The sequence below is a fragment of the Emydura macquarii genome, unplaced genomic scaffold (genome assembly GCF_026122565.2).
Source record: "Emydura macquarii macquarii isolate MOO-44397 ecotype Brisbane River unplaced genomic scaffold, CSIRO-AGI_Emac_v2 contig_1253, whole genome shotgun sequence".
In the NCBI taxonomy this organism is placed as follows: domain Eukaryota; kingdom Metazoa; phylum Chordata; order Testudines; family Chelidae; genus Emydura; species Emydura macquarii.
In genome coordinates this window covers 28,039,509-28,053,352 of record NW_027131390.1, presented here as the reverse complement: position 1 = coordinate 28,053,352, position 13,844 = coordinate 28,039,509, and the positions used below count along the sequence as shown (strand labels likewise).

At 37.4% G+C, this 13,844-nt stretch overlaps 1 long non-coding RNA gene across 2 annotated transcripts in view; it reads left to right on the top strand.

Annotated features, from left to right (window-relative positions):
* Positions 1-201: 201 nt before the first annotated feature.
* LOC137153989 (uncharacterized) overlaps positions 202-13,844 on the top strand; it is a 449,601-nt gene continuing 435,958 nt past the window's right edge. For both annotated transcript variants that reach the window (XR_010919998.1, XR_010919997.1), the window contains exon 1: positions 202-244. This is a non-coding gene — a long non-coding RNA (uncharacterized lncRNA). The remainder of the gene's footprint in view (positions 245-13,844) is intronic.

Below are 13,844 nucleotides of genomic sequence, written 5' to 3'. Positions count from 1 at the left end.
TATATATATATATATATACACATACATCTCTCTCTCTACATACACGTACATACATACTCTCTCTATATATATATACACATACAATCAATCTCAGTCTCTCTCGCTAGCTCCAAATCTGAATCTGATTGGTCTGACCCTTTCTATAGGAGGAGTTTATGGTATATAAACCCTACCCTCCATTTTGAATTTCCCTTTATCTGAACAAATGGCTGCCTGCAACAGGAGGTAGTAATCTTGAACCAAGGTAAGGTGGAAGGGAGATGGAAAGAGAAAACTTCCTTCCACAAACATAGATTTTTAATTTAGGGTCTAGATCCCTGCAAGTAAAAGAAAGGGAGTAGGGAAAGGAATCCTTTTCTTTAGAAATCTTGAATTGCATTAAAAAATGTGGTTGATCTTTGTAGAAATGAGTGGCTTGTTAGTGCCAGTTTCTGATCACAGTTCCATCTGGACAACTCAGGAATAATTTAGCTGAGAACTGGACCATTTTTGTAACTGTAGACTGTATTAATCCAGGTGCCTAGGTCTGGCTGCACCATTCTAATACAGGACTGTGACTTAATGATACAAATAGTTTGGAGGGGTTAGGTCAGAAGAATCTTCCTCCTCTGACTACAATGGGGTGATATATGAGTAAAGCAAGGAGGGTTTGGTTTATAAACACTGGGCTTCTTCATTCCATCTCTTTTGCACTACGTTGACAGCACAAATGTGCCATTAACTCAAGGCTCTCTCTAGCAGAGTGTTCTTCTGGCAGGTAGAAAAGTTAAAGAGCTTTCTAAACCATATTGGGCCTAGGGTCTGCCTAAAATTGGCCCCAGGATCAGGAGCCTCAAACTTTGCAGCCCAATTCTTTGAATTGCCTCAGTAGGTATTAGATATCTGAATATCCAGGCCCCTAGCTTTAGATGCACACTGATTGAATATGGTTGTTCTGGAGTCTGCAGTATCTAAAATCTTAAACCCTATAAATATTTTTTTAAAGAACTGTATGCTGAAATCTTATTTTTTCATTATGCGTCTTTTTATATCATCTTTCACATAAAATCTTTTTACAATATTTTCCTTTTATCATGGCTTTTCATAAAATATATTTTGTCAAACAGAGTTCTTTTTAATAACTGCAACAGATTTACTTATCAATAGAAATGTACTGCTTGTGTTGCTAAAGAACAATTCCTCATTAGAACCGGCTTATCACTTCTTCTAAGCATTAAATTATGAGCAATATTTGTGGTTCTAGTTTTCCAGGAATGACAGTTGCTGTGATATAGAGTGTAGACTTTAAAGGATTCCCTTTTCTGACCTCCAGAGACATGGATATTTATATCGAGCCCTCCTAATCACTAATTTTGTATTTCTTAACTCTCCATCAAGTAAGCTGTAATATTGTGTATACAAAATTTAAAAAGCCATTTAGTTTTTATTGCTCTGCTTGACAGACAATATTTTCACATTACTTTATTCCGGTACAAAATTTCAGGGGAAAAAAATCCTAAAGCATATTACAGAATGATTAAGACTCAGGGAGATTTCTCTATAGATGAGAGTCACTTTCAGTTTAACAGAGCCAGAAGACAGGAGTCTTGTATCATTACTTTACAACTTTTTCCTGATTATTTATGGCTATTTTACAGCAGTCATAAAACAGATGTCAATCAGGAAAATTCAATAAAACACTGGCCAAAGCCTCTGGAAAGGGCAGTAAATAGCTAAATTACCTTCAACAGCTGTACAATTCAGGAGATTTAACTGTTTGAAGCCGGCACAGGCCTGAAAAGAAGGGAATAAAAGAAGGTGGCAGAGCTATAATTTCATGAGAGAGAGATTTCAGTCTGAGAGATTGTTTGGATAGTTCATGCTATCTCTTTGCAAAATGCCCCTTGAGACTTTGGAGATGGTCAAAATTCACATGTTTTTTGGAAATATAGGCGATTCATAAAATGTTGTCAAACAACCCCTACTCCAAAGTGAAGGGGGTGCATCCTCTGAGAAATAACTAAGGCTCAAATTGCAGGGTGGGAAACCTCTGCTCAAGGCAGAACCCAGTTTTGTGGAAGCTCCTGCCTTTCACTGAGAATGGGGTATGTTTGGAGCTAGATGTGGGCAGCCCTGTGAGGAACACGGGAGGTGTGGGTGTAAGGGGGCTAGTGGAAGTATTACTCCAAGGGCCTGTCTTCCATTTCCCCACATGTCGGGGAGTGGCATTGCTGTAGCAGAGCCTACTGCAAGCCTTGCTTTTGCTTTTTTTGCTTTTGCTTTTTTTGCCTACTGCAAGCCTTGCTGTGCTGATGTTCTGGTTTTGGAGGTGGGAGGATATCTGTCCATCAAACTGGGTAAGGTTCCCTATGTCAAGTCCGTCTAGTAGAATTTGGTGCAAGAGACAGGATTTGCCTCCAAAAGAAAATGGGATGGTTTACATTTTATTTGACTTGCTGAAAATCCTAGTCTGTGCCTTATTTATCTCCCATTTCAACTACTATAGCCTGCTTCCCACTGACCTCCCTGCATTTCATGTCTTCCTCCCCCTTCTCTGTTCAAAATGTGACTGCTGAAATTACCATCTGCTGTGCCTTGTGCCTTTATACAACACAAGCAACATGAAGAAACCAGGATCCCAAATAACTATATTTACTAAATAAACATGAACACACGAACACACAAACAATACATACTGCTGCATTGATTGCTGAAGTCTTCTAAAACATAGAACACAGTGAGCCCCATTAAAAAGCTCACAGCCTATTTAAAGGGATACTATGCTCTTCCTATACATTCCACACTCTCCCTAGCTCTGACCATATTATCCTTTCCTTGAATTGCTTTACTTGCTTTCATCTCTCTTTTCCACATGAAACTCAAGTTATTCACACTCACTTTAAAGACTTTGCTTTCATTTCATACCCTTGCTGCTTAGGCCTCTCTCTAATGTCCCGATTATAGCTTCCTTTGTTCTTATGACCAACTCTTGGCTCTAGGCCTCCTTTGATGACTCTCACTTCCTTCACACTGTCAGCCCTTTCCTCATTCAAATCCAATCTTTCGTAAAGCCCTGTTTAACCAATCTCTGCAAAATTTAGTTGTGTGGTCTTTAGGTAGAGAGTGTGTCCTGCTGTGTGTTTCACAGGACCTATTTCAATGGACCCTTATCCTTGCTGGGCGTGTCTGCACTGCAACTGGAAGTGAGCCTAAAATAGCAGTGTGGATGTTGTGGCACTGGTGGTGACTTGACATGGGGTCATGTAGGCTTGGACTAGGCAGCTAACCCGAGTAGTTGCTGGTGCTGCAATGTCCACACTGCTATTTTTAATGTGTTAGCTCAAGCAGAGGTGGAGTGTGGTCTGCCTACACAGGCTGGGAGACTGGCTCCCTTCTTGCAGTGTAGATGTACACTCTGGGGCCTCTGAGCTCTAGTGTAACACTTAAATACAGTGGTGACACCATTGACTATTATTTATTTTCTGTATTGTTGATAACTGAGTTACAATGCCTTAGAGCAACAACCATTGGTAATGTTTTTTTTTTCAAGAAGACTTAAGCTGTAAGTGCCTAAGTCACTTAGAAAGTTTTGAAAAAGATACTCCGTTTCTTTCCAAGTACATTATGTGCATTTGCTTGCAGAGCATAGTATGCCCATAAGCCTAGGTATAGTTTAGGGGTTGGCAAACATGGAGGGGAAAAATGGAAACAAATCCGTATCGGAACATAGAGTTTAAATACTTTTTTCCCTAGGCCATTCAAATATCTGTCTCCATGTAAGTAATATTTCATGGAAATTGCACTTAATTTGTGCTGCTAATAAAAAAAGTAGAATTTTCCTATAATTTAGATGTATATTTCTGTACCAGTATGGCACTTACAGATGTGGATGGTTTTCTGTTGTTTGGTTTTGGGGGTTTTTTTTGGGTATATATGTCAGAAAAATTTCAGTTTGTGCAAAATCAGAAAAAAAAATCCATTGCTTGATGCTGTCAGGATAATATATTAGAATATTTATAAGAATCAGTTCAAGATGAATGGACAGATTAGATTCTGATTGTACCCATATAATTTCTCTGAGACCATGGTCAAAAGTAGGCCTTGTTTTTCTGCCTGTTAAGAGTACCACAGTTCTATGTCTTCTAGCACTGACAAGTTTAGTTTTCTGTGCGTGAAGAAGGATGCTAAATTGCAGTACATTATGTCAGAAAAGTAGGGTCTGAGAGGATCATGTGGGGAGAAAAATAATAGTGAAAAACATTGCTCACAGAATTGAAAAGAACACATGTATAAGAAGAATTTTATATTATATTTGATCTTGGTGTATATATATATTTTTGGACACCAATGTATCAAATTTAATTAAAATGAAAATTGATCAGCCCACAATTAAACTGTAATCTTAAACTTAAGCTGTAAACTATTAGCAAAAACTACTAATTTACTTATACAGGCTTAAAACTATTTGATTCTTTCACATAAACCTGCCCTTTGAACTTGAAACAGCTACCATATTTCTTAATACTATCTACTGTCCAAATCCCTTCAATTGGATTAACTGTGCAGGATTAAGGTGTCTGGGCATGTGGAAAGGGAACAATATAAAAGCAAGTCCAAGGAAGATAGCTTTCATTTCAACACAAACTGTTTGTGTTTAATAATTAGTAACTATGAAAATGTAATCATATCACTGAAATAGGATGCTTGATTCTGATCCCACATCTGCACATATTTAACACCTAATGGTGGAGTTTTATTTGCATTTCAAGGGCTAAAGAGGCCTTGGCTAAAAAAAATGTAGCTGCCAGAGATACTGACGACCTCCAAAAGCTAGGTGGAGAGCACAGCTAAGTGGCAAATGAAAACAATTCTTTGCCAATAATTTATTCAATGATCAACAGAAAAAAATTCTTCAACCTTCTGAGGAATTGGTCAAATACAGAAAAAATAATAATTTTGTTTGAGAAGTAAGCCAAAATTTGTTACATCTCATTCACCATGAATTATATCAGACTTCAGTGATACTCCAGTGTAGTCAGTGAAGTTATACTGCTGTAACACTGCAGCCATTCAGTGGTGCATCAGGCCTGTTGTTCAAAATAAAGGTACGTCGTCACTTTAGATAGATCTATCTGGATCAATTGAGTGGTCAGTGAAGACCCACTCAATCGATCTGGAAGTCGACGAGTTAAAACTACCCCCTCGTGTGGCGCAGTGCAGTGAAGATGCTGCATAGAAGAGGACTTACGAAGTCAACGGGAGTTACGCAAGCTACTCTGTGTAGCTTGTGTAACTACCAACAACTGCCGCTGAATTTGAAGGTAAGTGTAGACCAGGCCTCTATAATTCCACTAGTTCTGTTTGGGGAGAAAAAGAAGGGCATCTCTAAAATGTCTGCAGTGGAATAACTTGAGAAATAGAAACATTTGAAACTGAAAGTGTGAAGTTGTAGCCCGAAGCAACTGTTGTGCAGCTACTCCTGTCTGAAGCAAGCAAAGAATATCAGAAGCACCTTTCATGAACACATATTTCAAGAATTCTGAAATAAACATAAATAAAATGCAGGCTCCTCTAAGACGCAGTCAAAAGATGTTTAGTTAACTGTGATTTCAGTCAACTAGATGAACCCAGAAGTAAGGTCTATCTCATAGAGCAGTGGCATTTTGCATTTACTAACCAATGTATCAATTAAATGTACACATTTATGTAGTATTGAACCTCTTAGAATTGTAGTATAGACAATATTCTTCAGCAATGAGTAATCCAAATGTAATTTAATGCATGCGGTCAATATACGTTTGAAATAGTTTTCACAACAGCATATATGGTATGCGAGGGCATAATTGAATGGAATTTAGTTACACTGCAGCATGACTGAGCTATATGTAATTTGCAATTGCAATAGTCCTTAAGAGACTATAAGAAAAGGAAGTAAATATTTACACTAGAATAGAGGGAATAATTTTAAAAAAATAATGTATCCAGCTAATGTAACTCTTTTTTTTCCTGCTTGTGGAATATCCACAAGCGGATCAGAATTTCTGTGACTTGTAATATGTGATTTCAAACAGATGAAGCTATAAGGTGAAATAACTTACAGCACCTTGGTGTTTGTATTGCTCTCTGTTAACTTTTAGGAGAAAATTTATTCAGACAGATATAAAATTAAAATATAAGTACCCTATGGATTTGAGAGTGAAAGAATTTATCAGCAAATTTAATATTTATTTATAAATGGAGGAAGGGGGGAAAGAGAGAGAGAGATTGATTTATGGAGATAAATCCACCAAATGAATGACAATATTCTGTCTCCTATTAGGTTTACTGTTCATATATCAAAATAATTCAGGGGATGAGGACAAAAAGAAATATTCCAATAGTTAAAAGTTGCTCTTCACTGACTGACCACTAATATTTAATTTGAAACCATTTATCTTATCTTTTGATCACAACATTTTAAACTAACATAAGCTCATGAACTCAGTTGGAGGTAAAGAGAATATCTTTTAAATATAAAAGCTAAAGTTATCAATGTTGGATGTGTATGTGATGTTGGATGTTGGGCACCAAAATCGAAGTTTAGACGTCTACATAAGTGGCTGGATTTTCTGAGGTGCTGGGCACCTGCAGCCATTGTCTTCAATGGGAGCTATGAGTTCTCATCTCCTTAGAAAATCAGACCAGCTCTGTTCCTGCAATCTGAACTATGTAGGAGGAGTGTTACAGCAGAACTGAATTTTATTGTAGTTAGTAGGACTCAGCGTGGGCATAAAATTAGATTATAACATCAGTATCTCCATATAATAATGATGCTTTATTTTAGTCATCCAAGGACCTGATCTTGCAAATGCTACTAGGAATAGTTCTGGCTATTACAATGAATCCCACTAACTTTAATCAGACTCTGCATGGATATAAGCATTATCCTCGATACTGTTTGCAGAACCAGATACAAAACTTGGCAATTTTGGCCTAAATTCTTTTTTAAAGTGAAACAAAGATCTGAATGTCTGCATCTCTTTGAAATAATACACATCTGTGAAATGAAGTGTCTTAATGTGAAAGGGCCATGGGAAAGTTTAAAATACTTCTTTAGAATGAAATCTTCATTTAAAAGATCAGCATAACAAACATTCAGATGCTGAGTGAATTTATTCTGGTATATTATTTTATAGATATAGTTATAGATAGATATAAATTACTGCACTGTACTATAGTATATATATACACACACATAATATACTATAGTACAGTGCAGTAATTTATATCTAATTTAAATGTGTAAACACATATAAGTATATGCTTATACATATAAGTATTTATGCATTTAAAATGTATAAGGCTCGCTTCTCTGAGCCTTTGTATGCCACTTGTCTTCCTAAGTTATGCTTCTGCAAGCTGCTTCCCGCAGGCATACTCCATTGTTTTCATTGGGACTGCACATAGAAATAATGGGCACCCTGGAAAGAGTTTGTTATCTGCCTGGAGCCTTAGATTGAAAGTACTTTGGATAGTGCGCTTTGTCTTTGTATGAGTATGACCATTGTCTAGCAGAGCAGTTCATGCAATAATTATACGACCCAATGTACATTACAACTATCAAATTCAATTACAAAAAAAATAAAAATAAAAAAACAAGAACAGAAACCCCAGTCAAATCACCCTACAAAAAACCACCTAGTCTCATAGCCTACAAATACAGACAGGAAAGAAAAGGACATAAGCCAGGACAAACCACATATTTAAAGGAGCCATATCCATCCCCTTATTCCATCTGTGTGGCATCATACTCCATAAGAAGTACTGTGTGGAGGAGAGATGGGGGACAAATAAGCATCAGATTGATTTCAAAAGTAAGAAATGTTGCCAGTTGAATCTGCTCCTAAAAACCACTCGAACAAATTGTAAAACAGAGAGAAGTTGTAAACATTTATGGCTGGATTATAGGGGGGGAAATCCTATACAACAAAGTTACAGTCAAACTTGAATTTAATAGAGGTCGATGGGTATCTCTGATATATGGTTCCAATTTATGTTAAGATGTTAAGCCCAGAGTCATGACATTCAGAAGGCATTTCTTGTGTTTTTCTTTTTCTTTTTTCTTCTTTCTTCAGTGGATGGACAGGACATAAACAAAGCAGTAAGTGTCTTTCATTGCTAGTCTGGTTGTATGGTAAAATCAAACCATTGGTAGGGTCCAGGGGGCAAAGGGGTATTACATGAATAAGTTAAGTCAAAATAATAGTCTTTGTAAACAATAAATGACACATTCTCAGAACTTCAAGACTCAGTAGAATCTGCAATTAAGAGCGTCTCAATTCATTTGTATGCCTGACACAATCATTGATATGTACTTACTGGGTTAACGTATGCACAAGTGAATATTTGGTAATGCTAGACACTATGTAAAGGTTTCCACATGTGCACCTGTGTGTGCACACATATATATAATATTTATATTTGTTGGTACAAATAGGGGCCCAAATTTTGAATTGTCAGATCTGTATTTGGCAACATTTGCCAAAATACTCTCACTCAGTGTTATGATCAGTGTATTAATGTCCTTTTCATAGGAGAACATAAAACTGAAATAAACAAATGTATATAAATGACCCCAAGAAATAAAACAGACAAATACCACTAGGAAAGGATACATGCCATTCCTCACACAATTGCTTTGCACTGCAGGTCAACTCTTCTAAGAATAAAAAGAACAACTTAAGGGAATCACAGTGCTGGAAATGAAGTCTGAACATATTTTTTTTTAATATTGAAAACATTAGTCTGAGGGTAATATCCTGCAAATTTCTGAGAACCCTCAACAACTTCTGAAGCCAATGGGAATTTATGCAGCTAGGAGACTGAAGGAATATATAGTCTTCTCTATAGCACCTTTAAATGACACACACAGTGATAAGAGTTGTTTAGAAAAAGCTTAGATGGTTCGAGGGTGTTATCTATAGAGGATGTTTTGGACATTTAGTGTAGACAAGTGTCCTGAATAGGTGAACACTTCGATACCTGTCTTTAGAAAAGGAAATGCCAACTGATAATAAATGGCTGGTACTTTAATTTACGCTATTGGGTTAAAACTTCTAAAAATGCATAGTTTTCAATAAAAGACAAGCTCTCACATTCTCAGGTGCTTTGCCCAATTATATCAGTTTTAGTTCTATAGGAATCAGTTCAAACTCAATTTAGAAAAAATTGCAACAGTCGTCTTCACTTTTTGGTTTCCTCTAAAATGTTCATGCAACAGAAATAAGACAAAACTCTGTGAAGATGTTAAAATACACAACTGCTTAATAATAGTAAGAATGTTTTCTACTGATTAAAGCAAAAGATAGTAGTCAAAATTCCTGGGTTTTATTTCTATTTCAGACCTGGAATCATTGTGTGACTTTGATTGAACAATTTAACTTCTGTATGTCATAGTTAGCCCTACACTTAATGTGTGGATTTCTGATGTCTTCTGTGGTGGATGGGGTTAGCTAAAACATACTCTATTTACATATATATTTGCCAGTGCATATGTAAAACAAACTGTACGTATTTCATCTATTCCTCTTTGTTCACTGTTTGTATGCCATATGTCATCATGGCCCTGATCCTGCAAACACATGCATATATGGTTAATTGTAACACAGAAAAATGTTCAAGCCAGAATTTTGGAACCCTCAGTTAAATTCACAGATTAGGGTTCTGTACGTGGTTGGTCCAAGCAGATTTTGCACAGCCAAAGACCCCAATGTTCTTCACTTTTACATTTACTCTCAAACTTCTCTGCCATTTCAGCTAGACAGGAATATAGGAAATGTGTCTAGAACTCATGCACAGGTTCCTGGTAGAAGATAGTGGAATAGTGAATAGAATTTCCTTTTTAATAGGAGGAAAGGAAATCTAATTATGTCTATGATTTAGAGGAGAGATTCTGATTTCCCAGGCTTCCTAAGTTTTTATCACCAGAGACCTGTCATTCAGCCTTAAACAGGGCATGTTGCTTCCCATATGCCACTGAAGCATAATCAGTAAACATCACACTAGTTTTGGTAGAGGGGCCCAGGATCTAGCAACTACTTGCTTTCACAGATTGGCAGAATTGTCTGAAGTGGCCCTGGTTTTCTATTTCATTTTTCTTTATGGTTGTACTCTGGTTGTCTGTATCCCTCGAACTCCTGATCTTGCTCACTGCTGTTCTGATGATGTATAGCGGCAACATATCATCATTGTGCTCTGAGAACCTATTATGCTGCTATACATCATGAAAGACCCATCTCTCTCAAGACAGGTTACTATTATATATCATTAGAGTGATGGCCAGTAGGAACAGGAATCACAGAGGGAGATTCTGCAAGCTTTATAGCTTTTTTGAGGCGAGATGGAGAAGATTTGAATACAATATATGGTACTTGAGTTATTGTTAATATTATTTTTATTATAGTGTACACTGTTTAATTTTATCCTCCCCCATCCACAGTGGTTTACTAGCTTGTAATCTGAAGACATATTTGTAACTGGGATTCTGTTGCAATGGAAGTACTATGCTGCAAAATAAATCAGTGGGTTTGATACATATGGACACCCTGTATAAAATCACAAGCAAATAGCTCTTTGAAATTACAGTGGTCTTCAGAGTCTGGATGATAACTATGGGAACCACAATATGGATCGCTACAGGTTGCCCTGCTAAATAGCAATGAATACTTCCTTAGGGAGTCTCTAGTAATGGTTTAACTCACATGTTTGACAAGTTGAAGACCAACTGGAAGATGTGCTCACTATCCCACTGATAACAGGAATTCTAAACATATGGACACTAGAGGCAAATGGTAAAATTCTGCATACCTATGTAATTTCCACTGCAGTCACTAGAATTTTTATGTGATTATTTGGAAGCAGAACTTGACTCAGAATGTAAGTTGTGATCTTGTAATCACACCAGGTTTTGTTGGCTTGTCTTGTTAGTGTATATGTTTGCAAATATGTACACATCAGTACTCATTTTTAATGCCGCCATATTGTATATGCTATGATATCAAAACATGTTAGATCTTAACAATAAACACAAAAAAGGTGGTTATCTTCAGGGTCAAGTGTCTATATGACTTTCTGAACATATACTGCATGGTCTTATTAGCATAGGGCAGGTACTGTATATTCTTTTTCTTCCACCTCTTACTTGATGCAATACTCTGTGTTCAGTTGTTGAAACCTGTTCTGTCTGTCTTTCTCCGCTCTTCAGTCTAGTAAAGCCAGAACCCCAGAGAAACCTTTTCCCCTCTGTTAATTCTGATGTCATTAAAAAGCAGTTCACCCTGAAGCAAAGCACACGCATATGGAAAACAGAATAAAGTGACGCTTTACACTTCCATAGCATCTGCCCTCTGAGGTTCCCAGTGTTTTACACACACTAATTCATTGTCTCACAGCATCTTTGTTAGTACTCCAGGATTAACACTTAGTGATATATAGTATAGAATGATATATATATATATATATATATATATATATATATATATATATATATAAGTACAGATATAGGTAACAACACACAATAAAACGTTTTCTGACTCTAAAAATATTCACATTCCTATATTTTATTTATTTATTTATTTACACACACACACACACACACACTTCTGCAAGGATGAGGTAGAATTTCTCACCTAAAACTGTGGTACCATATGCACTTATTTCATAAGAAAGGGAAAATATGTTCCACTCAGAATATGCAGCTTTGGGTTTTTCTGTAACACTTAATTCTATTGGAGTATTTGTATTTTAAAACATTATTCTAAATTCACCGAATTCTCCACCTTTCCCTCAGGGATCATGAAACATTCCAACACACACAAAGAATAGATTCAAGGGTTTGATTCCTACACTGGTTTCAGATCTGTGTAACTCTACTATCTTCAGTGGAGGTACTTTTTGATTTATATTGGTTTTAATGACAACAGAATCAGGCCCTTAAAATATAAGTGTGTAAAACGGTTATTGAAATTGGGACGGGAAAGCAATTGTGATGGTAAAGGGACAGGAAAGAGAAATATTGTAATAGTCAGAATTAATGACAGGTGTGGTAATAAAACCCTGAATCTCAGAACATCCCAAAACCTTGTGAAAGTTTAGGTTCAGATGCAGAACTCATTGACTTTTAGGTATGAATGATGTCTCTGGAGCTTGCCAGAGGGAGGCATTGTGCCAGAGGACATACAAGCAAAGTGCTTCTTTGGCACAGAGAGATGCATGCTCAGTAACAGCGCTTACTATATCTTTTTAAGCATTGCACATATTCTCACAATGCAGCATCTCAGCACTAGCTGATGTGCAAGAAGAGACTAATGTGACACTAGCAGACCAGCTGCTAGCCTGTGCCAAGGTCCCTCAGCCTCAACTGAACACTGACAAATAAATACCTGAATTAGTCTGGCTCACCTGTGTATGGGTATAGTTAAAATAGACGTTAAATTTATTAGAATATATTTAGTGTTTAGACTTTATGAAATGTTTGTAGAAAGTTGCATATATTAATCTCACTTATAACATCTGTACACCATTTTATAAGGTGATATTAAATGTTTGCATTGTAAGCATCTGTAATTATCTAAGTAATCAAACAGGAAAGAAGCACTAATTAATGTAAAATGCTGGTTTCCTATCACGTGTTATGTCCTGCCCACCAAGAAGGCCCATAAAAACCATATGAGCTAATGTGAAATATCAAAGAACAAATATTTTGTTAATTGCATTCCTCTCCTCCCCTCCCCGCCCCCAATAAAGAGGAGACATGCATGTGAACTCATTCTACCGGCTTGAACTCTGGGTAGAAGGGAATAAAAATCCCCAACAAGAGGAAACATGTATCTCTATGCTGCTTGGACTTTGGGAGGGCAAGATTTCTAGACATAAGCGAGGGATCCGCTGCTGCTTGGCCTGGGTTAACCATAAAGGACATAGAAAGCTTGCTTATTATAGAAGCTTCTATTGCCTTTTGAAATTTAGGATTAACTCATTTCTGTATGTATGTATAAGCAAGATCTGAGTGGCTCTTCCCTGCTCAGCCAGTTGAAAGGGGTTGGACTCTATTTGCTTGGGCGCTGTATTTGCATGAGTACAATTAGGTGCTCAGCATGATTGCATTGTATCTGTATAAGCACACCTGGGATGCTCAGCATGATGGGAAATTATCAGTTTGGCTGGTATTGAGTTACAAATCACTTTAGTGTTCATTGTTGGGGTAATGAAATGTTGCCCCCTTATTGTATGAACAAATGGCAGCAGAACTGTGTTTAATATGTTCTGATAAAAAATTCACTGTCATCTGAACAGAACTCAACAAAAGAAGAGTGTGAGGAAAGCAGGGAGGGGTTGGTGTCTTCCTGTTGAGGCTGCACCAGCTCTAACTAAAGCCTGCCCTCAGGCATGAACTGACTATCTTTTCCCACCGTTAGATAGAGTTGATGAGATTCCTCTTGGAGTCTTTGTTTTGATAAAAGCAGGGACAATGTTCCTGTGTCAGCAAAGGGTTTCCCCATGAACTGAGAGCTGAAATCACTCTAAGCTTACTCTAAGCTGAACTCACTAAAGGAACTGGGGAAATCTCCAGAGACTGATAGCCTGCAGAGGGAGCTAGTCAAGCCCAGCAATTGGCAGGAGCCAGCAGACGGGGGCTAATTGAGCCCATCAATTGACTGGCAGCAGGAGCCGGTAGAAGGGGCTATCCAAGCCACGCCACAGAGAGGTGGACAGTGCAGCTACGACGGTCAGTAGGGCATGGGGAAGCGAGAAAGGAAAGGCGAAGGAGATGGCCTCACAAACTTTCGGGTGGGGTGGGTTGGGTTCTGCTCATGGTTTTGAGTTTA